Genomic DNA, 10480 nt, shown 5'->3' with positions numbered 1-10480 from the left:
CGCCGCCGTCTGCCCGCGCCGGGGCCGCCCGTGTCGCGCCCTTGCTCCGGTGGCCGGAGCCCGCCGCCCTCGCCCGAATCTCGCTGGTGCCGGCCCCGCTGTCCCCTCCCTCGCCGTCGTCGTCCTCCATCGCCATCGCCGGCCGCCCCGTCGAAGCTCAGCCTAGGCCCGATCGGATCTGGACGAGTTACTGTGTGCGTTGACTTTCCTCGTTTCCAATTTTTTTCTAAGTCATTGATTTCTTACAGCATCTTGCCATGTTCATGATGCCATAACTCTCTGCATATAGCTCCGATTCATGCGTGTAATATGTCAAATTGTTCGCCTCGTGATGCTATTCATTTTGTTCAATTGAAACATGTTCATTAGAGGTCATCTTGATGCCCATATCGCTGTTGGAAGAGGGCTAGTTGCTGTTATTCTCTGGTTCTTAACAGAACTTGGAGATTTGTCATTTTTGTATCATTTAATCTGTGCATCTTATGAGCATGAACTCTACATTTGTTATGAAGTATGCCATGCCATCTTTCTAAGGGTGTATTCCATGTATTTTTGTGATCTCTGTGGTGACTAGCACAAGCATGCAAAGTAGGCCCCGTAATATTTCTGATTTCAGGGACTTAGTGATTTCTCTAAGTCCTTGTCTGCTGTTATTTTGTTGCCATGTAAACTTGATGCTACAGAGAGATCCATGCATATTTTGGAGATGTTCAGTAAGGATGTTTTGTAGCTATTGTTGTAATGGATCCATTACTGCAATTTTTTGCAATTATGGAGTGCCATAGCATGACTCAATCTTGCTCTACCTTTGCTATGAAATATTTCTGGCAGATTCTTAACATGATATGCATATTTGCCAAGCTTATTGTAGTTGATCCATACATGCTATGCTTGTGTTCTTGCCATGGTTAGCTTCATAAACATTCCATCTTGCTGTAGGTGTGCTTGGTTTGTAGTGCATTGCTCTGTAGTGAGTGCATCAAGCTCACAAATAGGCCTACATATTATCGTTTCTGCCATGCTCTGTTTTCTGCTAAGTCTGAAACCTGATAACGAAACTTGCTATGTTTACATACTTGTCATCATATCTTCTGCTACTTTTTGTCTTATGGTCAGTAAGGGAGTTTTTTCATGTGCATTTAGTAGAACACTGCCATGCCTTGTTTTACTATGTTAAGTTCCTGTAGCATGTCGATTTCGTGCTCTGAACATTGCTATCTGATGCTGTTTTCTGCCATGTCCAGTTTTTCACCAAGTCTGTGATCCTGTTATCTTTTGCACATTTGCCATGCTTGTTTGAGCTTGATATGTTGTGATCTAGTCGTAGCTCAGTGTTCATCTTTTGTCAAGCATCTCCTGTCGATTACTGCCATGTGCTTTGTTGCTATGTTGGGGTGCTGTAGCATTTTTGCTTGTTGCATCTTAAGTGCTATCATGCTGTTAATCACATATTTGTGTCATTCTTGTTTTGCTTGCCATTTGCAAACCGTGCATCCGTTTCCGGTGATCTTTATATCGATTTCGACCGAAATCATCTCATCTTTCCAGTGGCATGCTTGGTTTGCCAAGTTACTGCCATGTTCATCATTTTCCTTCCGGAGCACGCATATGCATCGCATATCATATCTTGCACATCATACATGTTTTGCATCATGTTGCTTGTGCATTTCTCGTGGTTGATTGTGGTTCCGTTTGTTTGTGTTCTTGTTTTGGGTAGAGCCGGGAGACGAGTTCGTGAATGAGGAACCTGTTGAGTATGCTTACGAGGATCAAGCTTTCGACAACTCTGAGAACCTTGCAGGCAAGATGACCACCCCTCGAAATCACTTCTATCTTTGCTTTGCTAGTTGTTCGCTCTATTGCCATGCTCCGCTACCTATCACTTGCTATATCATGTCTCCCATTTTGCCGTGTCAGCCTCTAACCATCCTTTCCTAGCAAACCGTTGTTTGCCTAAGTTACCGCTTTTGCTCAGCCCCTCTTATAGCGTTGCTAGTTGCAGGTGAAGTTGAAGTTTGTTCCATGTTGGAACATGGATATGTTGGGATATCACAATATCTCTTATTTAATTAATGCATCTATATATTTGGTAAAGGGTGGAAGGCTCGGCCATATGCCTGGTGTTTTGTTCCACTCTTGCCGCCCTAGTTACTGATATACCGGGTTTATGTTCCTTGAGTTTGCGTTCCTTACGCGGTCGGGTGATTTATGGGACCCCCTTGACAGTTCGCCTTGAATAAAACTCCTCCAGCAAGGCCCAAATTTGGTTTTACCATTTGCCGCCTAAGCCTTTTCCCCCGGGTTTTCGTGAGCCCGAGGGTCATCTTATTTTAACCCCCGGGCCAGTGTTCCTCTGAGTGCTGGTCCAAACTAGAGCACCGTGCGGGACCGTCCCTTGGCAACTTGGGTTATGTTGGTACCTCTACGCTTCGCTTATCCGGTGTGCCCTGAGAACGAGATATGTGCAGCTCCTATCGGGATTTGTCGGCACATTCGGGCGGCTTTGCTGGTCTTGTTTTACCATTGTCGAAATGTCTTGTAAACCGGGATTCTGAGACTGATCGGGTCTTTCCGGGAGAAGGTTTATCCTTCGTTGACCGTGAGAGCTTATGATGGGCTAAGTTGCGACACCCCTGCAGGGTATTATCTTTCGAAAGCCGTGCCCGCGGTTATGAGGCAGATGGGAATTTGTTAATGTCCGGTTGTAGGTAACCTGTCACTTGACCCAATTAAAATACACCAACTGCGTGTGTAGCCGTGATGGTCTCTTCTCGGCGGAGTCCGGGAAGTGAACACGGTTTGAGTTATGTATGACGTAAGTAGGTGTTCAGGATCACTTCTTGGTCATTGCTAGATGACGACCGCTCCGTTGCTTCTCTTCTCGCTCTCTCTTGCGTATGTTAGCCACCATATATGCTTATTGCCGCTGCAGCTCCACCTCATTACACCATCCTTTCCTTCAAGCTTAAATAGTCTTGATCTCGCGGGTGTGAGATGGCTGAGTCCCCGTGACTCACAGATTCTACCAAAACAGTTGCAGGTACCCAGTTGGGACGATCGGGGATCTAGCATTTGGAGTTGTCTTATTTTCATTTGGATCTCGACCGTAGTCGGTCTATATGCTTGTATTTTGGATGATGTATGAGATATATTTATGTATTGTGTGAAGTGGCGATTGTAAGCCAACTCTTTATCCCATTCTTGTTCATTACATGGGATTGTGTGAAGATGACCCTTCTTGCGACAAAACCACTATGCGGTTATGCCTCTAAGTCGTGCCTCGACACGTGGGAGATATAGCCGCATCGTGGGTGTTACATTAAATGAGAGAGAGTCTTCACATAGCTACATAATTATTTAAGTACTCATTGATCTTCACTTATATCTTTTTGGAGCAGTTTGTCATTTACTCGTGTGCTTCACTTATATCCTATGTAAATGGTTGAATGATTTGAATGTCATAAATCTGAAATTATATATGTTTCATATGCCTTTCCCATGGGGAGTAATACCTTCACATATAAGAAGTAGAGGTGGTAAATTTATTGAAGGTTAGCAAACATTGTATTGGTCACTTGAACAATTCATGAAAGAATATTGAAGGAAGAGAGATTTCACATATAAATATACTATCTTGGACATCTTCTATGATTGTGAGACCCATTAATTATTTTCAAACCTGAGCAAATTAGTTGAAGTTGGACAAGGAAGACAACATAATGAGTTATGCTTTGGTATATTTGTATAGAAGTTATATTGTTATGGATCCTCTAACATGTGGTGCTTGCTATTTAGAATCCTTTGCTAGCCAAAATATCTGTACTAAGCGGGAATACTGCTTGTGCATCCAAATTCCTTGAACCAAGTTCCTTCCATGAGTGTCCACCATATCTACCTATATGCGATATTTACCTGCCGTTCCAAGTAAATTTGCATGTGCCAAACTCTAAACCTTCAAATAATAATCTATTTTGTATGCCTGAATCGCTCATGTAGCGACTAGAGGCTGTCAGTATCTTCCATGCTAGGTGGGTTATTCTCACTATGAGTGGACTCCGCTCATCATTCACGAGAAAATGGCTGGTAACTGGGATGCCCAGTCCTATGATCAAAAGATCAAAAACAAATTCGCAAATAATTTAAACAAAACTCCCCCAGGAATGTTGATAGTTGGACGGCACCCGTTGTTTCGGACAAGCCGTGGAGTGTGAATGTTGGTGGAGAGGGAGTAAAAACTTTACCTTTCTGCGTGGGAACCGCCTATACTGTATCTAGTATGGAAGATATTGGGAACTCTTGGTCGTTATGTTGACAATGAAAGCATACCTCTCGAAATTATTTTCATCTCTGTTTTTGCTTCGAGCTCTGGCACCTCTGCAAATCCCTGCTTCCCTCTGCGAAGGGCCTATCTTTTACTTTTATGCAAGAGTCAGTAGGATTCCTTCTCATTCTAACCTACTCTTTAGTTGGCAAGCATCATGTGATGGAAAGATCTAAGCATATATGGCCATTCAAATATATTTGAGCATGAATTATTACTGTTGACATTACCCTTGAGGTAAAAGGTTGGGAGGCGAAACATTAAGCCCCTATCTTTCTCTGTGTTCGATGAATACTATTTGTTCTAAAAATATACTTTGAGTGGTAGCAATCATAGAAGACTAAATGATAGTTGAGTATGTGGGATTTGCTAAATCAAAGCTCTGACATAGACTCTTCCTGAAAATAAGATGAATTGTAATTGTTTGATGACTGAGAACATAGTTTGTTAGTTTTCAAGAAAGTTTATGATCTATACTTTAACATGTGAATAGTTTGTTACTTGATCACGAAAAGTTTTATGAGATGAGCTACTGTTATGACATATAATGATGCTAGAAAAGGTGATTGAAATTATCATTGATCAAACTTATGCACCTGCTAGCATTCACACTTCATAAATTCTTTCTTTTATCATTTACCTACTCGAGGACGAGCAGGAATTAAGCTTGGGGATGCTGATACGTCTCCAACGTATCTATAATTTATGAAGTATTCATGCTATTATATTATCCATCTTGGATGTTTAATGGGCTTTACTATGCACTTCTATATTATTTTTGCGACTAACTTATTAACCCAGAGCCCAGTGCAAGTTTCTATTTTTCTCCTTGTTTCAGTGTTTCGCAGAAAAGGAATACCAAACGGAGTCCAAACGGAATGAAACCTTCGGGAGAGTTATTTTTGGAACGGAAGCAATCCAGAAGACTTGGAGTGTACGTAAGGGAAGCAACGAGGAAGGCATGAGGCAGGGGGCGCGCCCACCCCCCTGGGCGTGCCCTCCACACTCGTGGGCCCCTCGTGGCTTCCCCGACTGACTTCTTTCACCTATATATATCCATATACCCTCAAACCATGGGGGAACACAATAGATCGGGAGTTCCGCCGCCGCAAGCCTCTGTAGCCACCAAAAACCAATCAAGACCCTGTTCCGGCACCCTGCCGGAGGGGGGATCCCTCACCGGTGGCCATCTTCATCATCTCGATGCTCTCCATGACGAGGAGGGAGTAGTTCACCCTTGGGGCTGAGGGTATGTACCAGTAGCTATGTGTTTGATCTCTCTCTCTCGTGTTCTTGAGATGGTACGATCTGATGTATCACGAGCTTTGCTATTATAGTTGGATCTTATGATGTTTCTCCCCCTCTACTCTCTTGTAATGGATTGAGTTTTCCCTTTGAAGTTATCTTATCGGATTGAGTCTTTAAGGATTTCAGAACACTTGATGTATGTCTTGCCGTGCTTATCTGTGGTGACAATGGGATATCACGTGATCCACTTGATGTATGTTTTGGTGATCAACTTGCGGGTTCCGCCCATGAACCTATGCATAGGGGTTGGCACACGTTTTTGTCTTGACTCTTCGGTAGAAACTTTGGGGCACTCTTTGAAGTACTTTGTGTTGGTTTGAATAGATGAATCTGAGATTGTGTGATGCATATCGTATAATCATACCCACAGATACTTGAGGTGACATTGGAGTATCTAGGTGACATTAGGGTTTTGGTTGATTTGTGTGTTAAGGTGTTATTCTAGTACGAACTCTATGATAGATCAAACGGAAATAATAGCTTCGTGTTATTTTACTACGGACTCTTGAATAGATTGATCAGAAAGAATAACTTTGAGGTGGTTTCGTACCCTACCATAATCTCTTTGTTTGTTCTCCGCTATTAGTGACTTTGGAGTGACTCTTTGTTGCATGTTGAGGGATACTTATATGATCCAATTATGTTATTATTGTTGAGAGAACTTGCACTAGTGAAAGTATGAACCCTAGGCCTTATTTCCTAGCATTGCAATACCGTTTACGCTCACTTTTATCATTAGTTACGTTGCTTGTTTTATATTTTTAGATTACAAAAACCTATATCTACCATCCATATTGCACTTGTATCACCATCTCTTCGCCGAACTAATGCACCTATACAATTTACCATTGTATTGGGTGTGTTGGGGACACAAGAGACTCTATGTTATTTGGTTGCAGGGTTGCTTGAGAGAGACCATCTTCATCCTACGCCTCCCACGGATTGATAAACCTTAGGTCATCCACTTGAGGGAAATTTGCTACTGTCCTACAAACCTCTCACTTGGAGGCCCAACAACGTCTACAAGAAGAAGGTTGTGTAGTAGACATCACGGTACAAGTCAAGGTACAGGAGGTACAGGAGGCGAGCTATTTCAATATGGTCCAAGCCTCACGCCTCTTCTGATGAGGCCTTACGACATGACCGGGGAGGAAAACAAAGCCAAAGTGAAGGCCCAATTGGACGCCCATTTTGGACCGAAACTGCCACCGCCGCCAAAGGAGAAAGTGCCTGAGGATATCGTTGACCACTTTATCCGTATGGCTAAAGCACTAGCTCCCAAGCCTGTTGACTCGTACTATGAGCGCCAAATCAGGAAGGCACATCGAGCATAACAAAAGGAGTCGAGCTCGAGCCAAGCAGCTGCCAAAAAAAGCGGGAAAACCGTTCCCCAGCTAGGAAAACAGGCGGTGCAATCGATCCCCCCGCTCATTGTACCAACACATGCGAGTACCGGTGCCGATCAGCTGGTAATAATCGACGAGCATAGAAGGTAGGCTGCAGAGCTCGGTATCACTGCTTATCAACTCCTAGAGATCGAGCCCGTGGATACGCTTAGAGAGGAGGACATAAAACAGAAATATGTCCGTGGCGAACCTTTGGTCAAGCCTGAGGAGGTCAAGAAGCTCTCAACGAGAATGTATGAATTGCATGAATGGTACATGAAAATTGCCAAGACTACCAATCGAGAGTCCCTCATGGTGAAAGTCAAGGAAGAGCATTACTTCAATGAGACAACTCTGTCCGTTGAGTATAATGAACTGTTTCAGTTATTCAATCAAGACGCACTCGATAAATCTATCGTCAGTTGCTATTGTCTGTAAGTGATTTCTTTCTATAATTTAAGTCTCAAGCTAGCTGTACTGCTCGTTGATCATTACCTGTAATTATCATCACTATATTATTTTCTGTGGTATTATGCAGGATGAAGATGTATGAAATGAAAAAAGCTAGACGCTATGGCATTTGGTTCATTGACCCAAATACCATTAATGAAGAGATATGGACATATGAATGGGATCGAGCAGACGTAGAGAAAAACATGCTAGAGTTCTTGAAGCGCCTCAATACCAATCGAGATATACTACTTCCTTACAACTTCACGTGAGTCACATTGTCTTGTACTACAAATTCTGTTTTTGCTTACTAGCTAGATGTTAATAAGTGTATAGGGTTTAGGGTAGTTGATGAGTGTTATGCACATGCCCGTTTAATTTATACATGCAAACGTGTGCGCATGCAGTTACCACTGGATCTTGTTAGTCATTCAAGTTGAAGAAGGAACAGTTGAAGTACTGGACTCACTACTTAAAGACGTTAGTGACTACTCAATCGTGAAGCGGATAGTCAACATGTAATTTCAATCATTATTGAACTATATGTCGGCCTCTTTAGTTCGTCATTTCCTGATATCAACTATTTAATAACTCCTTTATTCATTTTCTTTGCCGGCGGGCAGGGCTTGGCAAAAGTTCATCAAAGAGGTTCCAGGCGAATGGAAACAAAAGTTGTATTGGTATCAACCCAAGGTAAGTAATTAAGTAGTACTAGCTAGCTACCATCTCTTTAATTCTAGTTTCAATACCATTAATTATCATGCTTGATTAATTATTATCTGATTGAATTCTATTCTCGTAAAGGCCATGAGGCAGGCGCCGGGGACTAATTTATGTGCATACTACGTTTGCGAGAACATTCGCATGATGGCGTCCGAAAGGACCAAATCTGCTAGACAGCTATGGGTACGTTTGCGAGAACACTATTCACAATTTTTACATCATTATCGATATCTAATCACACAACTAATACATGCATATTGATCTCCTTCTTAAAAGTTCAATGAGGTACGGAATAAGCTCCTACCAACAAATCGCGTACGAGCAATTCAAGAGGAAATAGCAGGATTTTTGCTCGACCAAGTCATAGATCCCAAAGGATAATACCATTACCCGCTACTGCAGTAATGCCTCCATGTAGGAGAAATTGTATATACCTAATTGTATATATATACATGTGTATGTGTGAATGGTGGTGCGAGACATTCGATGATATATATATATAATATGATCGGTTCTACGAGAAATTCTATTTATATATATGCATAACATGTACAATATGTAGTATTGTGAAATACCAGCAAATGAAAAAGAATTAAACGGAAAACACAAAATTAAAGGAAAAAAGAAATCATGAACCAAAACCCCCCAAACCTTTTAGTACCGGTTGGTGTTACCAACCGGTACTAAAGGTCTCCCCGCCCCCGGCGCTGGCTCGTGCCACGTGGTGGCCCTTTACTAGTGGTTCGTGTTGAACCGGTACTAAAGGGGGGACCTTTAGTCCCCACCCTTTAGTGCCGGTTCTGTAACCGGCACTAAAGGGCCTTACGAACCGGTGATGCATCCCGGTTCTGCACTAGTGCCACCATCTTCGGCATGTACCTTGTGAGCATAGGACAAGAAGAATAGGTCTCCCCTATGGAGGTTGACAACAAGGGCATCAGACAAGGCAACAAAAACAAGGATCGATCGATGAACCACTCTAACCATCCAAATCGCACGACATAGAGAAATTGTTGATTGATCTACAGCTCCAGTTGTAGAGCTCGATGAAGAGGTAGAAAAACTTGACTGATATGCACCAATGCCAGCAAGTATCGCTCGGGGTCTCTAGATTGAACGACTCAGAGCGTCGATTCCCCGTTCTCCCTCCCCAACATCCCTGAGGACGAATAGGCAGCCAACATGGCGCCCATTCCGCCTGATTTGAGAGCACACTGAGCTTATTTAGGAAGCCCTGACTAGATCCATCCCTCTCTGACACTGTCCATCATGAAAGACGACTAGACGAAGGGACCTACCTTTTTTTGACACGACTCACACGTGCGACAACAAACTCGACTCTGCATCAAGCCATACTTCGGCATAACACCACACGCCCCATGGGAAAACTCAACCCGAGATCTTAGCCTAGTAGTACTATCTATATCAACATCCCGTCCTCCTCACCTGGAGCAATAAAGGGTGTGTTAGGTTGCATTCTCATCTCAGCATAGTTGTTCCCTCTTCGTGCATGCTCATATCAATACCCCTCTTAATGCATGCTCTCATGCATGCTTCTAGTATATTTGTGTTAAACTAGTGTGGACTCATGCACCCTTCATACACTCTACCAAACACCTAAAAATGGGTCGAGAAGGGAACTTTTGCTCTCAACCCTCATACCCCTTACCAAACGCACCCTAAGGGATGGAAACGTGGAATGGAGTTGGTAATTCTGAAGTGGACGGAGGGGGTGAGGGAGGAGGGAGAAAGAAATAATATGACCCATTCACAGTGAATTTTCACCAGAGGATAACTGTGTATTCCATGATAGTTTTTCCATGTTTTTAATCTAATTAGGGTGGGGGGTGTTGCGAAGGAGGAGTGTCGTGTCCCCGACACTGTTGGTCTTAACAGTGGTGTGGGAATCTCCAAGGAAAGTTATCAAATATGGTCAATGAATGTTGGGTGGAACAGCTGAGCGGACGCTGACCATCCAACCATATCCATCAAATGTCAACCCTTGTCCCACTGGGAGAGAAGAGAGAATGGCGGGAGAGAAAAAACATTTGGATGTGGTGGGTCCGAGACTCAGTTGGTGTGTCTGAACTATTCCAAAAACTCCCCTGTAATGTACTCAATCTAGATCGGAAGGAGGAGGAGGGAGTTGGTATGGGGAAAGGGGAAAAGGGGTGCCGGAGGAAGGAGAAGGACAGCTTCTCTCTTCCAGTCTGCCAGATACAATAATTCTCGATGCCCTCTGTGGAGCCAATCCTCACCTACCAATACTCACTCACTCTAGAGGCACATAGGC

This window comes from Triticum aestivum, chromosome 5D (genome assembly GCF_018294505.1).
Source record: "Triticum aestivum cultivar Chinese Spring chromosome 5D, IWGSC CS RefSeq v2.1, whole genome shotgun sequence".
NCBI lineage: Eukaryota > Viridiplantae > Streptophyta > Magnoliopsida > Poales > Poaceae > Triticum > Triticum aestivum.
Note: the sequence above shows the minus strand (reverse complement) of the source record.